The 22935-nt window shown below is 45.1% G+C and overlaps 1 protein-coding gene across 1 annotated transcript in view; it reads right to left on the bottom strand.

Moving 5' to 3' along the window:
* LOC140216802 (uncharacterized) overlaps nucleotides 1–22935 on the bottom strand; it is a 30491-nt gene that overhangs the window by 1194 nt on the left and 6362 nt on the right. The window lies entirely within an intron of this gene.

Here is a 22935-nt window from a genome sequence, read left to right on the forward strand (position 1 = left end):
GCGGTTTTACAGATCGCAACGCGCACCTACTGTTCCCGGCGCATTGCTGAAGAAACAACTTGTCCGGTGCTGCTTCGGTGAGTGCGCTGAGTTTCTCCACTCTGCGTGACTGCGAGTGTCACGAATAGTGCATAGTGTATGCAAAAGGAAGACGGCCTATGTAGATAGCTACGATGCGACAAGGAGGTAGTGCCGACGATGGATCTCGCAACCAACACAGTGAAGGAGACATCGACAAACTGCAGATAAATATATTTCTACTGTTTCATATCTATAGCACAATAATAGTGCAAGGATTAAGTCACTCGTAGTGACGAACTGAATGTTCAGGAGTTTAAAAAAGGCATTGAGAACCAATGAGTGTTCGTGATTTTACATGTACGTGGGCCCGCGATAATATGGAAAAGATAAAGGTAACCTTCAATAACTTGGTGTGATAACAGAAATTCATGAGTGACATTCAGCCCGCAGAATCTATGGAAGAGTATCTTTATCCAGGTGAAATATCTATAGCAGGTACTGATATAAAGCAGGAAACTTATACAAAAAATTTCATGGGTTGAACAGCACATGGGAGGCATTACCGAATCGTGATCGCCACGTTACCGATATCCTTGAAAAATGTCTAGAATCACTGCAGTCTACCGGTTATGCAATATGGAACATAAACCTGGAGGTTAGCAAAGAAACATGAGAAATCGAGGACTGTGCAGAAAGCGAAGTAACAAAAATTGTTGGAGATACCATTAAGGCAGGAAGACAGTGGCTTAGTAAACCGTGGCGACTGTCATGCTAGTTGAGATTAAGAAAAAAAATGGAATCGGCGGGCAGGGCATGCACGCCTTCAATCACTTGTTGCCAATTCATAAGAGGTGATTACATACGCGCGACAGAATGGATGTCAAGATAGAGAGAACTGCAGCCGAGGATGCTAGAAAATGCGTAATGGGACAAAATATGATGTTTGTAGGCACAGGATGCAATCATCTCGTATAAGAAGGGATTGTAGGGAGAGGCATTTGTTTTGCAGTGAACAAAAATAGGTTTGTGGTGCTGACAGTGGAGACTCGTGAAGGTGCGGGGACACCTCAGCTACTGGCAGACTAATCAACATGACAATTTGCTCTGAAAAAGACAACCCCCGTTATAAAAAATAAAACAACGTTGTCCCGACACATTGTTTTATTATGCATACACTAAGGGATTCCACAGTTAAGTGCACTTAATACCAATAGTGCAATGAACATTTTTATTTGTAAATAATGGTTTATATGCGGTCGATTCATTCCAACAATCCACTTTTTTTTTGCAGCAAGACATTCTGCTGCTGGAGGCACGCAACCGCCTGGTGGCAGTAGGCGAGCGCCAGGCACGTGCTCTTGAGAGTGTGGCAAGGTCCAGAGGGCTGCTCTGCAACAGTAGCATCAGTGCCCTCACTGCTCTCCAGTCGAGCCCACAGAACACACCTTATAAAGGATCTTTCAGTTTATTATTTTGTTTATTATTCAAGAGCATGAAAAAAATTATGCCAGTAAACATTGTGCTGTGCATATTAGGACACTTGTAACATGCACTTGGTGTCTCTTCAAAATGGGCAAAAACGTAAGACAACCTGCGCCAGTCTTGGACCGTGTAAATGAAAAATACACTAATGCAGCATACTCATCATTGTGCTGTTTGTTCTTTCTATGTGCAGGAATACAGTGCGTGTTGATTAGCCACAAGATGAACGGTGTGCGTATTTCCCAATGAAAAGACAGGTAACAGCAGGAGCTTAATAATGCTATCACCTATAGACTGTGCATATGAATACAACACTCCCCGATTTAAACATGCCATTACATGCATGTTCGATACCACATATTCTTTAACAATGTCATATATTTGCATGTACTAATTTTCACACAACTTAAGCCCATGCATAGCTCACTTGTGATGTATCCATTTCATAGGCCAAATATTTGTACACTTTGTCCTTTTGTGTTGTATGAAAAGCGGCATCCCCTAGTCGGATACAACTTCAGAAGACAGGAGAGGCCCCGCCCAGATGACCACAGCGCAGCAGCCGATTGCCTCCACGTCTAAAAAAATAGTCCCTCTCCAACGAGCGGGTATTAGTGCGTCCGGCGGCATGACGCCAGTCTAGAGTTCGTGCCCATTGGTGCAGGATTGTGTTCACTTGTCTTTGAAGTGCAGATTCTGTGGCCTCCTAAAGTTGTATCCGACTACAGAATCACGTAATGCATTGAGCTGGTTGCATAGACTTTAGCAACTTGATAGCACACAATCATCAGGAACAAATCTATAAAGGCATCCAAGCAAAGCTGGCTGGCCACACTTCCATTATGAGGCGCTGTAAGAAAGGTCTCGCCAAATATTCCCATGACATCCTTGAAAAAGAGGTGGTGTTTGGCACTTCTTTAGAATGAAAAACAGATTACAGTGAATGTTGTGTGCCACGTCAAAACAAACTGAGCTTGGTTATTTGCACAGCATGTAATGGAAGCTTGTGCTCTACATAGAAAACAAACTGCTCTGTCCAGTACAATTGTCGAGTTTGGTGTGGCACCTATTATGCCATTAGTGTCAACACACAAATTACACTTTTCAAAGGCCGTTCATTTCACCATTATTTTTGTACGACGGTTCTTTCAATCAGTGCTTGTATTACACGAGCAGGTGGATTTGAAAGCAAAGCCTCGTTTGCAAACCTTCAGACTTCCACATTTGTGTCCCAAGGCACTGGCTTGTTGTTGAATAGCTCACACTTTCTCAGTCCGCCCAATGCTCTATTTAAAGTTGGATCGCGCAACAATTCGACGGCACACAAAGAAGAGTAACGCACACAGCAGAGTGTTCTGCTGTGTGTATTTCTCTTCTTTGTGTCCCGTCGAATTGTGCAATTCAACTTCAAGCTTCTATACCAATACAACCAGTCTTCAACCTCACAAATGCTCGAGTTATTAAGCCACAATGGCGCACATCTTTGAAATGTCCCAACACGAATTAGCTCTCCAATAAATCACCACAAGCGTAAAATTTTGCAGCACAGGTGTATGCACGTGCCACATTGTTTACCACTAAACTCACAGGAATCAAAGGGACAAGCATTAACCAGCCTTACTGCCGCTGTTACCATCGTCATCATGACACCAATGGAAAGACAGTTCCGCGTTTCAGTAAAGGGAGTGTCGGAGGAAATGGCGTGACTGCGAGGCTTACAATAAAAATAACAGTTACAAGACATGTTCAATGCCAAAATATGCTGCATGTCGCTCATCCTACTTTGGCATTGCGGCAAGCTTTTACACGTTTGAGCATATCACGTTTTGTGTATTCATTGCTCTAAAGCTGTACAAAAGGTCTATTTGCTCTACAATTATCATTATCATGGCTGGTTAAAGACCCACTTTTCATGGGCATCGGCACATTTCTCCTGATATGTAATTTTTCCTTGGTGGTTCATGACATCTTCACGCACATCGAGTTCTTCAAAGCATTGGATCTGCATTGTTCTACTGCTTAAGAATCAGAGCCCCATTATGAGATGAAAATATATGATTTGCACATCCAGAATAACGCCCCCCCCCCAAAAAAAAAATACACTGCACCTCTGGCACATGCATCAAGAGTGAACAAAGCAAACACTCTGAAGAATTTTCTTCGTGCAAGCCAGCACACCAAGATTCTCAATGCATTTTCATTTTGCCACAAATGCATAGGCACAACGGCTTGGCGCAACATCCGCATCTCGCGCTGCAACGAATTGTGCAATGCCTTGCACTGAAAACTCCCAGTCCCGTAGAAACGGAGGGCGCAGAGGAATCGCTCTTCGATGGTGGGCGAATGAAGCCCGCCACGCTGTCTCCACAGACGAGAGTCTTCGCCTAGCTCGTCACACATCCAGCGCACTGATGTCTTCGACAGGCGGAAATGACGCTGAAACTACACGGCGGTCATGTACGTGAACGGGTCCAGACGGTCATACTGACGCTTGCTGCCGCTGGATGCAATAACACAGGCTGCTGCTGCCGCTACCATGTTCCCGAGTTGAACTCGGAGGGGGTTTCGCAAGGTACGAGTTTAGCACGAGTTCGCCTGTCACTCAAAGCCAGAGGTCACGCCCCACGCGAGGCATGTAACTCTTGTGCGCGCACCCACCACGGTTGGGCGATGCCCAACTTACTTTTCGGCAACAGCGACGCGGTGCCGAGCTGAGAGGCATCAATAATCTTCACCACCGACATAAAACACACTCAACGCACTGTCAATCTGTGATGTACGGAGCACCACTATCAAAACAAAGCGTTGAATGTCGGTGGCTTACGCATATATCTCCTCGGGCTGAGATGGCCCCACAGCACGGTTTCATTGCCTGCATTGTGGCGACGTAGCGCACAGTAAATAATTATTGGCACGTCACTGTAGCTGCTTGCAAGGCGTCGATGCGCCGAGGGGGACGACGATGCTGATGAGATCGTATCGCAGCAGTCGTTTGGGATGACTGCTCTGTCATCGGTGATGTATCGGAGCCACAGCGTCGTACGTACGATCAGCGTCCGAGAATCGCTCGCTTTTCTAGACCCAGTGCAATGTCATTTCTTCATCACAAGCACTGCGCACTCGACAGTTCCAACACCTTCCTCCGTTCGAAGCCTCATTTCATAACTGCACACAAGAGTCCTCACCTGCCAAAATGCGATTGCTGCGGTGTCGTTACGATATCCATCTGCGATCACTGCTGGCCCCAGCAGAGGTAATCCGCAAGCTCCTTGGAGTGCACAAAACACTCAAATACTACGTACGTACATGCGCTCAGAGGCACTTTCACTGGGCAAGCGATGACGAGCGATTATTTGTGTCGTTGGGAAGCACGCACTTCGCAATGCATCGCAGAGGCTTCGCGCTCAAAGATAAACTGGTACATTTTCAGTGAACTGCGTCACTACGGAGCCAAAGGACCACCATTTTGCAGCGACAACCATTCCTCGCGTACATGCTCCCGTATCTATGACTAGTGTCCGCTCTTAATGGGTAAAGCGGGGGCCTTAAAGCGCCTGCGATGAACAGCCGTATCGCGGGGCAGCGTTTCTAATCCCCTAATAGAGAAAGAGGGGTGATGACTGACTTTGTTGAGAATAGCACTGCAGCGCCCCTAAGCGACTTTTCACCGTATGAACTCCCTCGTGCGTGCGACCCGCTACCATGTATCCGGTTCTAAGCTTTCGCTTCACTGTCGCCACTCACGGCAAGAAGTGCAAAATTTAATAATTTGCTCGATCTCCCCTTGTCCTCAGAAATTTCCAGCATTCAGAACTAAAAACAGATACCTAAAGAAATAAAAATGTTTGTTATTTTATTTGTTGTGTTTTAACGTATTCGTTTGAGCGAAAGTGTAGGTGCAAGAATGCGCCGCATGTACCCTGTTCGCATTGGATGGAGGATAGGAAGATGGTGCTCGAAAGAGGAGGCACGCCCTTGACGCGCCCGAAAAGGCGTGGCAAGCGGCTCATGGCAAGTGTGCAGACAGACAGCAGGGCAGTCACGGTATTGCTAAGTTGCGATAATCCGTTGATAACATTACGCGGCGCTGGCGCGTTTCGTTGTGCAGCCTTCTGCGCTTGAAACGTGGAAGCAGCGTGCCGCGCAGGGTGCGCTCATGTTGTCATACGCGTCTTTTTGTCTACATAATTTTTTGCCTGCAGCCTTTACGCGTTTCACGCTATATCCGTTCACTGACTGCCATCGAGCAAACTCGGGTAAAACTCGGGTGAACGAGAAACTCGGCGCATCCTGCATAGCACCCCAGTTGTTGTGGCTTCTTTTATGCGAATGCGTCAAATGGCTCAATGAGCGAAACGGCAGATGAATTCCAGTTAGCGGTGATGCCACGTCACGAGCACTCCTAGCCGGAGTTACCATTGGCCGCGACGCCACAGTACACCTGCCCAGCAGTAGCGCGCCAGGTGCTGCGTGAGGGAAAGGGGCATCGCAGCGATGCCGAATCACCCTCGCTCTCAGAAGCCTGCGTTATAAGCGCGTTCCTTCTACGCGCAAGCTATCGCCTGCGTTCGAAGTACACCTCGGTAAGGCCAAATCAAAACGCTCCAAGCCTCACAACACGCGTGTTTGCCTGAGTTCATAACTAAAGATACCGCTCAGTGGTGTTCAATTGGACAATAATGCTTTCGGATTCACAAATCAGAAGTGCTTTTTAGGTGTCCACGGATATATATATATATATGTTGCGCTACCCCAGGACAGAGGGCGAAAACCGTCAGGCGTACAAAAGAACGTCAAAATATGTTAAATGTAGATGGGGGCACATATGGATGTTGTTCGAATGCCATGGCAAGTATCAAATAGGGAATATTCAAACGCCGACATGCACATTATTGTAGCGATGCCTATTTCGGTGAAATTCAGCACGACGTCTGCACTGACTAGTGCAACAAGACTAAATAGAGTCGAAGGATCGGTTGTAAACAGAACGCCACTCATTATTATTAAAAACTGCACGAATATTCTTTCAGCATCCGTAAACCCACGCTGCAAACAAGCTTTTCAGAAATAAATTGCTGCGGCATGGAATCATGCTTTCCAAAAGCGCTAAAATATGGCTTCCCGAAAACAGCGAGATGTGGTAAAAGAAGAAAAAGAAGCTGCTGGATTACATATGTGCAGTAAAAAATATGTAAAAGTGCCCATTGCATGGAAAACGTCACAGGTCGTAGCTTAAATAATAGATATGCTACATAAATAGACTGTGAGATACACTACATGACAGAAAACAAGCACAATCCACAGGCTTTCATGTGGGCTTCTGCCGCAAAACCTAAAACAAAACTGTAATTATTTTTATTATTTCTGCATGCCTTCGAATGCGTTTGTGGTTGTAATACTTCCGATTACTTGCGATGTTCTATTCAGCAAACAGTGAAAAAGAAATAACCATACTTTACTGGCCAGTTGTTGCGAAATATTTTGTCAGTTTGGATAGTCGAAAACAGCAGATAGTTTCCTATTGTCAGTGTCAGTGTCAGTGTTTACTTTCCGATTAGTATGTCAAAAATTGAACATTCGCCCATGCACCCCTATGAAGCAAGAATGCGTAGAGAGTACAAGAGAACGCGATCAGGGGTTAGTGCTTCTGGTATGCAAAGATGCTTGCGTGTTCTATATCTAACGCTCCCGCACACCAGCGTAACAATGGCGCGTCAGTAGGCCGGGAGCATGGCAATGGCTTCGCGGAAGGCGAGTTCCTACTTCCCGCCAGCTTGCACAACCGCAGCACTCGCGGTCCCTTTTGCTGTACCTGACGCCGTACATAAACGGTCCGACATGAAATTTACATGCCACCATTATTGCTATACAGCCCTGCTCCTACCGAAAAGGGGAGTTCATTGTCGAGTGGTCATTCACCTCTCTTCATGTCTTGGTATCCGACCGATGACAGCCATGCACGCTCTCTTGAACGACGCATATACCACATTTCCTCCACGCTTTACTCTGCGCAAATCTACTACTAACGAAATAGCCTAACAGATCAGAAACAGATCGTAAGGCGCTAAAAGTCCTAATGGGGATTCACCATCTTAACTTAGGTAACAAGTTTGTAAGTGCCTGCCATGCCACATTACCCTGTTACCGTGACCGTCTTTCCTCATTGTCACTGTAATGTTACTGTCGACTATTTTTATCGAATGAACTGCCATATTGATTGCTCCTAGATGTGAGCCTATAAAACCGCCTGCTTAGCAACCCCATGGTTTCCTCTGGCGAAGGCCGTGTCACGGCCGGAAAGTTAGCAAAAAAAAATACTTCCGTTTACACGTGCGTGGCCTTCACAGTGTTTGATTAGACAATACGCGGACCTACAGAATAATCCCTTCGGTTAATATCAGGGTGTCCCACGTAACATGCGCCAGAATGTTATATTATGCGACTGTCACATAGCTAGACAGAACGAAGATGTTGCTAGATGCCGTTTCTTGCAGTAAGCCAAATATTTTGTGTATCTTGCCTAATACATTATTTATTATTAATAAATCAACATCTGAATTATATTCACAAGAACATTGTGAATCGTAAAATTGGAGGCTATCAGCAAAAATCCCGATCCCTCTTTCTGTAGCGCAATACGGGATGCATAAGTGTCTTTTTTTTCCCAAGCATTAAAGAAAGCCTAAAAACGCGAAAAATTGCCCCGCAACCATTTTGTGGGTACTTTTTGCTTGCTTTTGCGGGCTTCTGTAAGGCGTACCTGACTATAGTATACTACGACATCCCGATTCTTGTCATCGGCGGAGACGCAAAGTGACATGTTTCATTTCATTTCATTTATTATACCCACCAGGCCTGTGAAGGCTTTACAGAGGGGAGTGGGTTACAGGTAAATTCAAACAGCAACTATTACAAGGGAAAGTTGTGCTGGTAAGAAGGCGCGACACGTCGACGGTGGTAGCAGACGTAAGCGCCACCGTCTCACAATAGTGCGTCAAGTACTCGACACACGTAATAATCCAAGCACGATCGGTATTCCTTTTTTGAAAGGGGCCGAGCAAGTCGATAATAACAATTTCGAATGGTAAAGTAGGCGGTTTCACTGGCTGGCAAAACGCCTGCAGGAAGCGTTGCCGGCATCTTATGACATTGACCTTCTGGACAACTGGCTAAGTGCTGTCCTGTATTTCGCATAAGATCGATTCCCACAGGGCGTGGGATCTGCTGGCTTTTTAAAGATGTAAATGTTCAGACGTCCCGAAATTCCGTAATGCTGGCGACATGGTCGTCGAAGTCGTCTTCGTTAGCGTAGGAGTATGGTGACGAGAGACGAGATAAACAGGTTCTGCATGTTTCTCAGGGGCAACTGAGCTCTTCGCGAAAGCATATGCTTAGACCTTTTCTTTTGTTTATGAAATTGAGTCACCGAAGCAGTTTTTTTGCTTTTCTCCACGCACCTTTCCCACGTGGTCAGCATGCTCTGGTTATATTCTAACCGGAGAAGTGCTATTCCGGTGAGAAAGAAAACGACATCTACAAGTTGGGCCGTCAGTTCCACCCATTGTGACCGCTTATCCTTTGATAATACCTCAGCCAGTCGTATACATCGCTATAAGCTTTACGGAAAAAGGTGCGGAGTTCATACTGAGCGACCGAACAGATCACTTGCCTAGGGTATTTACTGTCACCTTGCATGCTTGTGTCATGGCTACCGCTAGCTGCTTGTAGGTCGTTTATGTTCATGTCTTCAGGCGGTAGTCCGCATAGGCACCAGCTTCGTCGGACGACGCACCAAAAAAAGTTGTGCAAAGCACCGTCCACCAAAGTTGTTGCGGATGACATGGGGTCATTTGCAAAATGAAGAGGCGTAGAGACGAGATCGCAGTTATAGAAGTGTGCGAAACAAGACTTCATGGTTATATTCGGGCAAATAAACTGGAGATATCCGCAGAGTTCTGCTTCTCATGCTACTAAGTGTATTTGCCCCAGGGAAAAAATCCCCTGACTATGCAGTATATATATGCACAAAGATGTGTGTGTGTGTGTGTGTGTGTGTGTGTGTGTGTGTGTGTGTGTGTGTGTGTGTGTGTGTGTGTGTGTGTGTGCGTGCGCGCGTGTGCGCGCGTGTGCGCGCGTGTGTGTGTGCGCGCGTGTGTGTGTGCGCGCGTGTGTGTGTGCGTGCGTGTGCGTGTGTGTGCGTGCGTTTGCGTGCGTGTGCGTGCGCGCGCGCGATGGTAGTGAAGACACGGACAACACAGCCGAAGTACGATGCTAAACCGAGAAAGCTACAAACGCCTTTAGGTGTGGTTGGTTTTGGGGAATGCAGTACGGCTGCGACTTTGTTGGTGTCGGGCTCAATGCTGTGCTTGCTGACGACTTGACCTAATACTTTTATGCTGCGGCTCACAAATCCACACTTCTTAATATGCCTAGGCTAGACACTTGAGAACCTCGTCTAAACGTTCTAGGTGCTGGGAGAAGCTAGGCGAAAAGATGACAATGTCGCTCAGGTAACAAAGGGAGGTTTTCCATTTCAAGCAGCGCAGTACAGTATCGATCATTCGAACAAATTTGGCTCGCGCACTGCACAGACCAAAACGCATCACATTGAATTCGAAAAGGCCATCGGGCATTGCGAACGCCGTATTCTCTTCGCCGGGCTCATGTATCGGGATCTGCCAATAGCCAGAACTTAAGTCCAGGCTCAAAAAGTATTCGGTACCTTGTAAGGCAGCCAAAGCATCGTCAATATGAAGCAGACGATAAACATTCTATCGGGTAATTTTGATTAGCGCTCTATATTCGACACAAAAGCGTAGCGAGCCGTCATGTTTTTTAACTAGGACGGAAGCGGAAGACCAAGAGCTTGCGGAAGGCTGTATAACGTTCCGAGCGAGGATGCCGTTGATTTGGTCTTCGATAACCTTGTGTTTAGAAGCCGATACATGGCAGGGGTGGTGGAGAATGACGCGGGATTCATCGGTCTCGATGCGATGAGCGGCTACCGTTGTTTGACCCAAGCCATCTGAACAAAAGTAAAAGTAAGTTTGGTGTTTCCTTAAGATGGTCAGCAAGGCATCCGTCTGGGTGTAGCTGAGATCTGAACTCAAAGTGACCCTGACGGCACTGGGTGAACCTTCCGTGGGCGTACACTGAGCGAGGGACGAAACAGGTGAAGCAGCGACGACACATACTGGTGCGGCATCGACAAGGATGACCATGGTGGATACCTCCGGCAGAAGAAGTGGCTCTGCTGTCATGTTTTAGGCGATGAGACTGCTGCAGCTGCATGAAAAATGCACTAGCCAAGAGGCGATGACGCTTTCTCAAGAAATGCAGCATTGATAGGGGAAGCGACTGCGTCGCCGTCTGATTAGACAGTTTTAGAATAGCGTTTGTCGCCTTACGTGCGTTAAACGTAAGCATACTTGCGGGACGTTACGGTGCGTGTCCTTTCAAGTCATTTAGTTTACCTTACAGAAACACAAACGTAAAGAAAACGTTATAAAATAGGGCGCCGTCTGGTGCGTCGTGCCAAACGTATCCAAGCCAAGACGACGCATTAGCAGACATGTTGTTGTTGTTATGTTGCTATGTGGTCGCGTCTCGTTAGGAGTACGGGTGCCATAATCTCCAAAGAATCTCAGAAAATGGACGCGCTGTGCGCTCATAACTAACCTTTCAGGTGTGTTTGGAGAGAGCAAAAGGCAATTGCAATAGTTACTGGCGATCAACGCGAGTGAGAGCGTAGCCATCACGAGAATTCACGCTGAGGTGGGAGCCCTGAGTGCCGCCATGTTCGAGAACGCTATTTCTTAGCGTCCGTTAAAATTACGGACGTTAAACGCACCAAATAACGTGCATTATCATAGCGCACCTAAACCGCAGAAACCCAATAACGTTCCGAGCATGTGCAGTGAGGACGACGCTATTTCTTACGTACGTAATGCTTATACGTTCGGTTGCAAACACTAAACTAAAACAGTCTATTGTCTCTTGAACGAACGGTACGAATACACGCATGGCCGTGTGGAAGGGCAAAATCTGCCGCTGAGCATCAGAAAGCTTGGTGTCCGTAATATGTATAAGTGATTGTTCGCACGAAATAACAACAGACGCAGCAGACAAGAAATTGCACCTTAAGATGATCGTATGAGCGCACGACAGAAGCACAGTAAGCTAGATATGATGTCGAATTCCGTTTATGAGGACACGAGTGGTACACTGTCTGGTAGGATAACTCGGATTGTCATTAGCGCCAAATAAGACGGAGCCAACATATAGAGTTTGCAGTATGCGCAGACGAAAGTCCAATTCACGACGAATAACAGAGATGGCGGCACCAGAGTCTATAAACGCGTCGACGGAAACACCTCCCATACAAACAGCGAGTAAGTTTGTTGGGCCAGCAGGAGGAATTGTGACATTTCGAGAACAGGCAGTTTCTCCTCCAAAAACTGCACCTTCTAGTTTTGCGAATAGCTGCAGAGAATTCGAGACGGGACGCAGGGGTGATGAAGTACAGAAGAAACGGTGACGGAGAAGGAGGACGTGATGAGCGAGAAGAGCGAGACATTCCTAGGGACAGTGGAGGTGAGAGTGAGCGACGTCACGATGATACATTGGTTTCCCGAAGGTAGGCGTCGGATCTGGGGACAGAGTCTCCCTCATAGGTGGAATAACGACGTCGTTCATCGGAACTGATGGCGAAAATTCGCTTGGAACATCCATATTGTTGCTATTGCAACAGAAAATCAAAAAAATACATAAAAGGACACTCCACTGGAGTTGTCTCAGTATGCCTAATTGTGCCACTTGCTCATCTCCACGCAGCCCGGTGTCATTATCAAACTCGATCTCACCACTGCAAACCACTTATCAATTCTTATTCGGTCGTTATCGACCTTAATGGAGTCGATGCGATGCGACCCTTATCAACCCTCATCGGTGGTAATCAATCTTATCCCAATCGGCCCAATTCTTATCAACCCTTTTCATTTCTTTTCAACGTTATCTGACATGAGACGACCTTTAATAACCCTTATCGGTCCTGTTCAACCATATCGGACATGATCCGACAGTTGTCAACCCTTGTCGGTCCTTATCAACCTTATCAGAATTGCTTCGACATTTATAAGCCCAATCGCTCTTTAGCGCCTTATCCATCCGCGTCAAGCCATTATCAACCGTGATGACACCCATAAGTGCCTCGTCACTCCTTATTAACTCACTGGCTGCTTATTTGCGTGTGTTGCATGCTGCGAAGAGCATAAACCATCAGAGATCTGTGGCATTTCGATCGGTGAAGGAATGCGCGAACGGAAAGCACATCCCGTGACCACCGGAACGCGTTGGGGATGTGGCGTGTTTTGCATTAAATTTTGGCAAACCGAAATTTTCTTGATATCTACACGGCTCTAGGTCGACTCTACATATAATCCTAGAGATTCCTTTTATTCCACCTTCACAAAATCTTTCAACAAATCCCTCGTTAAAAGTGTTCACGCGTGACGTTTGTTTTATACCGCCGGTACAACATAAAGATTTATTTATTTATTTATTTATTTATTTATTTTATTACCTTCAGGGCGCATAGGGCATTACAGAAGGGAGCGGTAACAAATATAACAAAATACAGAAATCAAATTTAGGCAACATATTCAAGCGCATTTTTAAAGTCACTGGGGTCCGTAATATTAAATTATGGGGTTTGACGTGCCAAAACCACTTTCTGATTATGAGGCACGCCGTAGTGAAGGACTCCCGAAATTTCGACCACCTGGGGTTCTTTAACGTGCACCTAAATCTAAGTACACGGGTGTTTCCGCATTTCGCCTCCATCGAAATGCGGCCGCCGTGGCCGGGATTTGATCCCGCGACCTCGTCCTCAGCAGCCCAACACCATAGCCACTGAGCAACCACGGCGGGTTGGGGTCCGTAATATATACAATAGAGGTGGGCAAGTGGTTCCAATCATTATAACTTTGACGAGCGAAAGAATGAAAGTGCTGGTTATTGTGACAACGAGAAACAAACACTTTATAATGATTATAACACATGCTTCAGATATATTCGCCTTCTGGAAGCGCGTGTGTTTAGCCCAGTGGGTAAGAAATTGCGCTTCTGAGCTTGGCGGTCGTAGGTCCAAAACTCACCACGTTACGAACGGACCGACAGACCGATCGACAGACTTCCAGAGTAGTCGCCTAACAATTCTTACGCATTAAGAGCAGTTCGTATCGTCATTCTGAAACTGGTACAGCGCAACATAGAAAGGAAGGAACAAGCCGAGCTGGCCAGATATTTCGTGCAACTTGCTAATAAAGCAGTTGGACGTGAGCGTTCTGTTCCTTTATCTGGCCGGCTCGGCTTTTTTTTTCCTTTCTATGTTGCGCCGTACCAGTTTTAGAATGACGATACGAACTCGCCCAATCCTCAACTCTAGTGATCGTATCATCACGCCGTGTAATAAAAATGCATCACGCCGTGCATCACGCCCCGCAATAAAAATGCAAGAGTGAAATGTGGCCAATCCTAAACGGTAGCAGCATCCAAAACTATAGAGCTGATTTCAAGTGCACAACGCCTCAAATATAGCGTTTTGCTTAATCTTGTTGGCAAATGGTGACGTAGTAATAGGTATCAGTGTTCACTGCTTATTACACGAAATAATTGTAGTTTTGGTAGTTAACGAGACATCTCAAGTACGCCCTCCCAAAAACGTGCCCTCACAAGAACACGTGGACGCAGTATTGTCGGGCTGTACTTTCTTTTTCTTTAAATCGTACTGCGGAAGCTCCAATTACAGACCAGCTCCGTTTCAACATTCTGTTCCGTAAAGCACACTTCTTGGCATTCTGCTGCTTATAGAACAAACGCAGAAGCTAAATAATTTATTGCCTCACCAGAAAGTATGTGCGCCGTAACTGTTCGTAGCGCAATTCATTCGAAGCAATATGCAGCGACGGGTAATCAAGTTGCTATGTAGCTGCAAGAAATAATATATTTCCTGAGTTTTCAGCCACCCCCTCCCAACTGCCGTAATTAGCCCAAGCGACGTCAATAGGGCGAGCTATCCGCTTGGCTAACCAGGTCGCGTCATGGATAATTTTTCCAACTTTATTCTGAACAAATGTTGTTCGTAATAGCTGGAAGGCCAAGAAACAAATCGCGCCGGCGCGCGAAATGACGGACGCCGAGCCCGGTTTGTGTGTGTGAAGGGGTTTCTTTCGAGTTTTCGCGTAACAGAATTATGTTTTCTCCTATAGTTCAATTACAATCCAAGAGCTATCAAGTCTGTAGGTTCTCACTTGAAAACCACAACAGGAAATTTCAGTCTGTCGTATTTTGGGACGTTGTTTCTGTCGTTCTGTTGTCTGTAGTGTGACGTGCAGCAGTGTGACGTGCTGTACTCGAAAGTTGTGTGGTTCGTGATCAGTATTTAATTAATATTGACAGAGACCTATTTAAGGCTATGTAAACTTGTTAGTACAAAAAAGAAAAATATAGAATTAAAAAGAAAAAACTTCCCGGTTGGAGATTCGAACTTGGGACCTGATGATCCCGAACCCAGCATCTCACCACTGCACCACACCGAACGTGGCTGTAAATGTACATCTTGCCTATATCAACAGTAAGAATCTCAGCCTGCGCTGATGTTCATATTTGCATTTTAAGAGCCAAGAGGCGCTTTCACTCCACCGCGTCAACTGCCACATCTCTAGAAGAGCAAAAGTGTTGTCACCATCGACAGGTACATCATAAGGTGCTAAAACATCAACTTTGCTGTACGATATCCATATTAAGTAAGAAATTCAGAAATAGACAAGGGTGACCGGGGACTCGGTTAGGGTTGTTACTGCTTATTTCGACAGTTGCCTCTCGCTCTTTACACTTTTGAGTGCGCATATAATTCGTCTGTTCAATGCAAAATAGCTACATAAACATTCGTGGATGAGTGTTCATTCTAACAGCATACTGGCTTCTCACGGCAAACCCGAGCGAGACAGCTTTTCACGCAACTTTGTGGAACAACCCAAAACTTCTTTTTTGCTTAAGCTTATGCAATAGTTCTGGCAGATTGACTAATCTGTCAGCGTAACGGCACATGTAAGTCCGCAGGCCTGTGTGCCACATCTTACCAAATAAAACAAAACGGATACCCAGTCATTCCAGTAGCTGGTATGATTTTGATCAGCGGCCGATTTTGAGGAGGCCGGCACGGCGTTGCTGGTGCCTCGTCGTCACGGCACAATTATGACAATTGGCCATAGCGACTATAATACCAGTGTCGGTGCTATCAGCATTGCCGGCTTCAGAGAACCACGATTAAATACCATGCAAGTGCAGTGTACACCACCAATGCGAAACTTACAATTTTAAAGCGTCGCGACGGAAAGCTCTTCTGTCACTGCGACAGAAAGTGGCACATTTCTAACGCCACGACAGAAAATGTGTAGTCCCGACATAGAGTTCCTGTTGCGACGTCACAATCACTGTTGTGATAGAAAGTTGTTGTTGCGACTTCATAAACTTTTGTTGCCGGGACAGAACGTTTCTGTTGCGACTTCAGAACTCTTGGCCGTCACGACGGAACGTTTGTTTTGCGACGTCAGAATTGCTGTCACAACGTCAGAGTCTAGGTCGCGATAGAAAGCTGCTGTTGCGACTTCAGAACTCTTGTCATCGCGACAGAACGTTTCTGTTGCGAGATCAGAATTTCTGTCGTAACGTCAGAAATGTCTGTCGCAACTGCAGAAACGTCAGGAACTTCCGTCGTACAAGAGAAATTTCTCTAGTCGCGACAGAAATTTCTGTACTTGCGACAGGATTTCCTGTTGTCTTCTTCAACTGGGTTGTATGCAAGTCGTAGTTTACAATTTTTCTACGTATTTCAGCTTGAGAAATTCGATTAGTTCAGTCAATTCCTTGCATCATATGGAAGGCCTGGGTATACGTTGTTAGAGAATCTCCGATCAACATCTCATCTTCGAGAACCTCAGGAGATCTGACGCGGGACGCCGGATTTTATGCTACACTGGCTCCTTAACGCTCTCGTGTTTAAATGCCATTTCAAAAGGCTTCGAAGCGCTTAAGCACTGGCAAGTACGCGCCATAGAAGCGGACGCCGTTGTCTTGAAAATGAACCCTTTGGCTACATCGCTCGAAGAAGCAGATAGTGCCCATAACATTTTTGGCAAAGTGAAATCTATCGAACAAGGTTGTGACGATCCCGTAAACCGACTACGACGTTCAAATTTGTTATTCTTTGGAATTCCCCATAACTCGTAAGAACCTTGTTCCATGCCTGAAGGCCATGTAATCGATTTATGCTCGGAATACCTTGACATCTCATTAGCGTACCCCAAATCAACCGAGCGCACCGCCTGAATCGATACCACGACCGAAAATGCAGACCTATCGTTTGAAAGTTTGCATTTTTCTAAAATAAACAGCGGGTAATAGAAAAGGGTTTTGACCTAAAAGATAGCCCATACGACATACGCGAGTATTTCTCTCTGCAAACACGTGTGGCAAGTGGAGTTTGCAAGATCAAAATACGCCACATGCAAGCTCCCTGTTGACCAAATGCGAATGAAGAATTCAGTGTATATGTAAGGTGCCGCAACCGATACAGTAAGGCAATTACCCCGATAGCTAGCGCTGGCCATCTAAACAACGTCCATCCGTTAAACCCTTAACCTGACGCGTAGACGCAATGACAAAATTATCCGTATCATTTACTAATGTAGGAAGCCTCATTCGAAAGTGGATCGAACTGTGTTGCTGTTTAGATAATAGTGACTGCGACATTCTACTGCTAACAGAAACCTGTCTTTATACAGCTATTGCAAACTCTGAAGTACTAGGTGACACAAATGAATATAGCATATATCGGAAAGACCGAGACAGTAGAAGAGCCGGAGGCGTGCTAATCGCCTTAAACAAACACTTTTCCAGTTTCCCTCTTGAAATCGGCAGCCCAACAAAAACTCTGTAGATCCGGTTCTATGAATCCGGGAACCGACTTTGATACTCTGAAAAAACGCTTGCATCTGTGTTGCAAACCGCTCGAAAACTAGACAGTGGGCAGGAGGCGATATTAAGTGAAATACGAGGCTTAAAGGACAAACAGGATGCCACTGATAGACAAATTAAGCTTATTAAAGAAGAACAAAAATCGACCGCTGGGGAGGTCAAAAGCCTCAAAGACGAACAAACAGCAGTATCTGCGAAAGTCGCTGTCCTGGCCAGCAAACTTGCAACCCTTGAAAGCACTCTTTCTTCACTCAATATGGCCGAGATAAGCAAGGTTGGCAGTCCACTGCGCAACATCAGCGAGCAACTGCAAACCATTGTCACAAGGTGCGACGACACAGAAAATAGAATACGTTGGTGCAACCTTCTATTTTCTGGACTTGATGAAGGGTATGAGGAAGACTGACCAGCTTCAGAATCGAAAATAATTAAGTTTTGTTCGGATAAACTTGGCGTACAAACAACCGGCACACAATTTGAACGTGTACACAGGTTGGGTAAATTCGCCGAGTACAAACGCAGACCAATAATAGCAAAGCTAAGCTTATTTAAGGATAAACAGGTCATCCTAGCATCTGCACACAAACTTAAGGGTTCTGCATTCTCGATTCGAGAAGACTTTTCGCCATCGACGCGGCTTCCTAGGAGGGAGTTCGTTGAATTTGCCAAAACGCAAAACAAAGCATTCAAGCTGTCAAAAGACAAGCTACGTATTGACAATAATACTTACACGTATGATCAGGCAACTGACAAGGGCATTTCATCTCAAAGATAGGTAGAAAACGGTACTTGTAGAGCCATGCCACAAATAACCCAATCAATTTTATCAGTAGAGTCGATATCCTAACTTTCACTAACATTCGGAGCCTACTCCCAAAGCGCGACCTGGTGTGTTCTTTTATCGAAGACAGTAATTCAGACATTATCGTTTTGACTGAGACTTGGCTACGACCCGAAATAACCAACAACGACATTTTTTTATGATTGCCCTGTGTACAACGTATATAGGCATGACCGCACGGAAAAAAGAGGAGGTGGCGTCTTAGTAGCTGTTAATCGAAATATTTCATCGCATGTCATAGACACTAACTCAACCCTTGAAATTATCTGGGTTGCATGCTCATCCTTATCTGTCAAATTATTAATTGGTTCTTGCTATCGTCCTCCGGATTATGAGCAATAGTTTGTAGAAGAATTTCGTTACAGTATTAACAATGCAACAAAACAATATTCTGCTGAGAATATCTGCATATTCGGCGACTTTAACTTTCCGAACATTGATTGGCCGCAGCTGTCATCCCCTTGTCACAAGTCAGTTGAATTCATTAACTTAACCTTAGATTTCAACTTATTTCAATTTGTCAGAGAGCCCACTCGAGGAACTAATGTTCTAGACCTGATTTTCACTAACTCTCCTGAAACAGTCGGTACAATTTTTTGTCAAGATGGTTTTAGTGACCATAAACTGCTTCAGTTACAAATTACCATGCCTTTAGAATTTACGGGAGTCACGGTTAAACAGATTCGCGAATATAATAAGGCTAACTATGCTAAAATGAATACTAACCGGGATGCGTTCTTTAATGAAACCTTCTTGCCGTCCTTCCAAAACCGTAACATTGATGACAACTGGGTGCTTTTTAAAAACGCCATTTCCTCTTTAATGGTCAAGTACGTTCCTCTAGTACCAATAACGAATGATAAATATAAGCATTGGTTTAATAAGTATATTCGTACTCTACGTAACAGAAAAAAAAAACACTTATACAAACGTGCTAAGAAATCGTGCGATTCTAATTTATGGGCTAAATAAAAAAAAGTGTTTAAAGAAGTACTACGCTGAAGTAACCTCGGCTAAAGACAAGTACTTCTTCCGGGACCTACCTTCATTACTAGCGTCTGATCCTAGAAAGTTTTGGCGAACCATTGCTCCAGACAGCACTATCCATCAGATATCGCTACAAAAAGATGACCAAATCGAGCTGTCAGATCAAGAGAGCGCATGTGAATTCAATAGGTTCTTTTCATCTGTGTTTACGGTTGAAGATCATTCCAAAATGCCCATTATTCCTGATCATGAATTTAGATACATGGAGCCCATTGCCATCACAATTCAAGGAATCGCATGCCTCATTACTAACCTTATGGTACCTTCCTCTGCTGGTCCCGATAACATATGTTCTAAAATCTTGAATACATTGTCTATCTCTAGCAAAATATTATACAGTCTAGCCCGGTTATAACGAAGCCACTTATAGCGAAGTAGCAGTTATAACGAAGGGATTTCAATTTCCCGTTCCCATTTTTGCATTTTCAACACATTTTGGGTCCGGTTTTAACGAAGTAAATAAGAGCGCGTCAGCGGATATAACGAAGAGATTTAATACGAACCGAAAAATAATCTGTCAATCAACACATTTTTGCGTCGTTGAGGCGATTTTTTCCTCGTCGTCTGCTCCCCCGCGGAGCGAAACGTTGCTTCACTGCATCGCATGGCAGCATCGATGCAGCATGCAGCTTTGGGATTCCGCTATCGACTTGAACCTTGTGCCTGCGGGTCTAAGCCACATGAACTTCGTTTTCGCCGACGAAGACCTTGTTCCCACCGAGGACTTCACGACTGAAGAAGCTGCCGGGAGTATCATGGAAGAGACCTTGGCGGACAGCGCTTCCGACAGCGAATGCGACGATGCTTGTTGTGCCCCTAAGCCGGTCACCTCTGCAGCGGCCATCGCAGCTGTTGACACGCTACGGATGTACCTCGGGAGTCAGGAGTTCGACCAGATCTTTGGTTCGAAGGTGGATGGTATGGAAGCCACAATCCTGAAGTCCGCACTGGCGAAACGTGTTCAGGGGACGCTGGACCACTTCTTTCAGCGGCAATAAATCGGTATGCCCACGTTTGCTTTTTTTTTGTAATCCACATATTACGAAATAGCGGATATAGCGAAGTGATTTCCGATTTCCGCCGACTTCGTTATATCGCTAGAATAGCAGCTTGGGCTTGTTGGTTTTCCATCCTGCTAGTAACAGCGCAAAATGTAGACAAGGGACGAGACAAGAAGACACCCCAAGCGCTGACTTTCAACAACGTTTATTCCAAAAGAAACACGGCTTCTTATAAACATTGCCCTCACGTGTCGCAGTCGCGTGATCGCACATCATGTGAAACAAGCACTTTTTTTCTTTTATACACTCAAGATAGCGGTTGCACGTGCAAAAGCTCAAGTTCTTTTTTTTGTCAGTAACAAGGACGGCGTGCTAACGCATTGGTCACGAAGTCTGGTAATCTCGGCCGCCTCAATTATCTCCCGGACCAGCTGGTCATTGTGTTTCTTCAGCACTTTACAGCGTCTAAATTCTGCGGCGCAATCTTTTGAGGGGCAATCCCTGATATGTATGCTTAGATTCCTGTTAGCCTGCTCGACGCTAAGTTCGTGTTCCTTCAGTTTTTGCACGTGCAAAAGCTCAAGTTCTTTTTTGTCAGTCTTTTTTTGACTGAAGGAACACAAACTTAGCGTCGAGCAGGCTAACAGGAATCTAGGCATACATATCAGGGATTGCCCCTCAAAAGATTGCGCCGCAGAATTTAGACGCTGTAAAGTGCTGAAGAAACACAATGACCAGCTGGTCCGGGAGATAATTGAGGCGGCCGAGATTACCAGACTTCGTGACCAATGCGTTAGCACGCCGTCCTTGTTACTGACAAAAAAAGAACTTGAGCTTTTGCACGTACAACCGCTATCTTGAGTGTATAAAAGAAAAAAAAGTGCTTGTTTCACATGATGTGCGATCACGTGACTGCGACACGTGAGGGCAATGTTTATAAGAAGCCGTGTTTCTTTTGGAATAAACGTTGTTAAAAGTCAGCGCTTGTGGTGTCTTCTTGTCTCGTCCCTTGTCTACATTTTGCGCTGTTACTAGCAGGACTTCGTTATAACCGGGCTAGACTGTATCACATTTTTTCGCAATCTTTATCAACAGGCCATCTTCCGCTTGATTGGAAAGTTGGAAAAGTAATTCCAGTGTTTAAATGTGGCAAAAAATGCTTGAGCATACTATTGCGTCGAATATCTATAACCACCTCGAGTTTAATAACTTCTTTTTTAATAACCAGCATGGGTTCCAAAAATCATTTTCGTGTAATACGCAGTTACTAGAATTCACCACTGACTTGCACTTCAACATGGATAATAACCTTCAAACTGATTTCATCTTTCTTGACTACTCAAAAGCATTTAACCGCGTTGCTTACTGCCGCCTCATCGCTAAGCTATCTGCGCTTAGACTAGACTCCCTAACGCTATCTTGGCTTCGTAACTTTTCTATCTTTTCGCAAGCAGTTCACAGTCGTCAACAATTTTGCTTCTTTTTCTGATGTCACGTCTGGTGTTCCACTGGGCAGCGTGCTAGGCCCTTCGCTTTTTTAATTTATATTAATGACCTACCTTCTAACATTTCCTCGTGCATGCGACTATTTGCTGACGACTGCATCGTATACCGCACTGTTGAAAGTCATGACCATTTGATCCTCCAAAAGGACCTTAACCTCGTTTATGCTTGCTGTGATAACATGCTTATGACGTTGAACTCGAATAAGTGCAAAACAATTTCCTTCACTTGTAAACAGTCCCTTTCTAACTTCACGTATTCAATAGACGATGTATCACTGCCCCATTCGGTGTCATATAAGTACTTAGGCTTGCATCTTACATTCGACCTTTCATGGAAATTGCATATCACCAACATATGTGCTAAAGCGTCACAAACGCTTGGTTACTTACGTCGAAGTTTGCGTCATTGCTCCGCTCATACATTCAAATTGGCATATTTAACCTTCGTCCGCCCACAGCTTGAATTTGCTTTATCCATCTGGTCGCCTCATCAAAAGTATTTAATCACAATGATGGAAGCCGTACAAAATAGAGCCGTAGATTCATTTCATGTAACTATGACCGCCATTCCAGTATAACAAAAATTAAGCTAGGCATTTCACTCCAGACGTTAACCACTCGTCGTTCTGTTGCTTTTTTATGCTTAATACACAAATATATTCACAGCATAACACCATCCCCACTGCCACTTGAAAAACCATTACGTACATCCAGGCCGCTTCATAATCGCCTCAGAATCAAACAAATATTTGGTAAAACTGAAGCTTTCAATTCCTCAGCTTTGCCACAAGCCATCGCACTTTAGAACGATCTTCCGGATGCCATTGTTTCAATCACTAACCGTGAACTTTTCCGTGAGCGCTTATATACATATTTTACAAACTAAGACTGTATAAAGATGCATTTTTTTGTTCTGCTTCCTGTTACTTTTCTGTGTTCTTGTTCATGCTCATCACGTATTTTATTGTATAATCCTCCATCACTCAATGCTCCGACCGGA

The sequence above is a fragment of the Dermacentor andersoni genome, chromosome 3 (genome assembly GCF_023375885.2).
Source record: "Dermacentor andersoni chromosome 3, qqDerAnde1_hic_scaffold, whole genome shotgun sequence".
Taxonomy (NCBI): Eukaryota; Metazoa; Arthropoda; class Arachnida; order Ixodida; family Ixodidae; genus Dermacentor; species Dermacentor andersoni.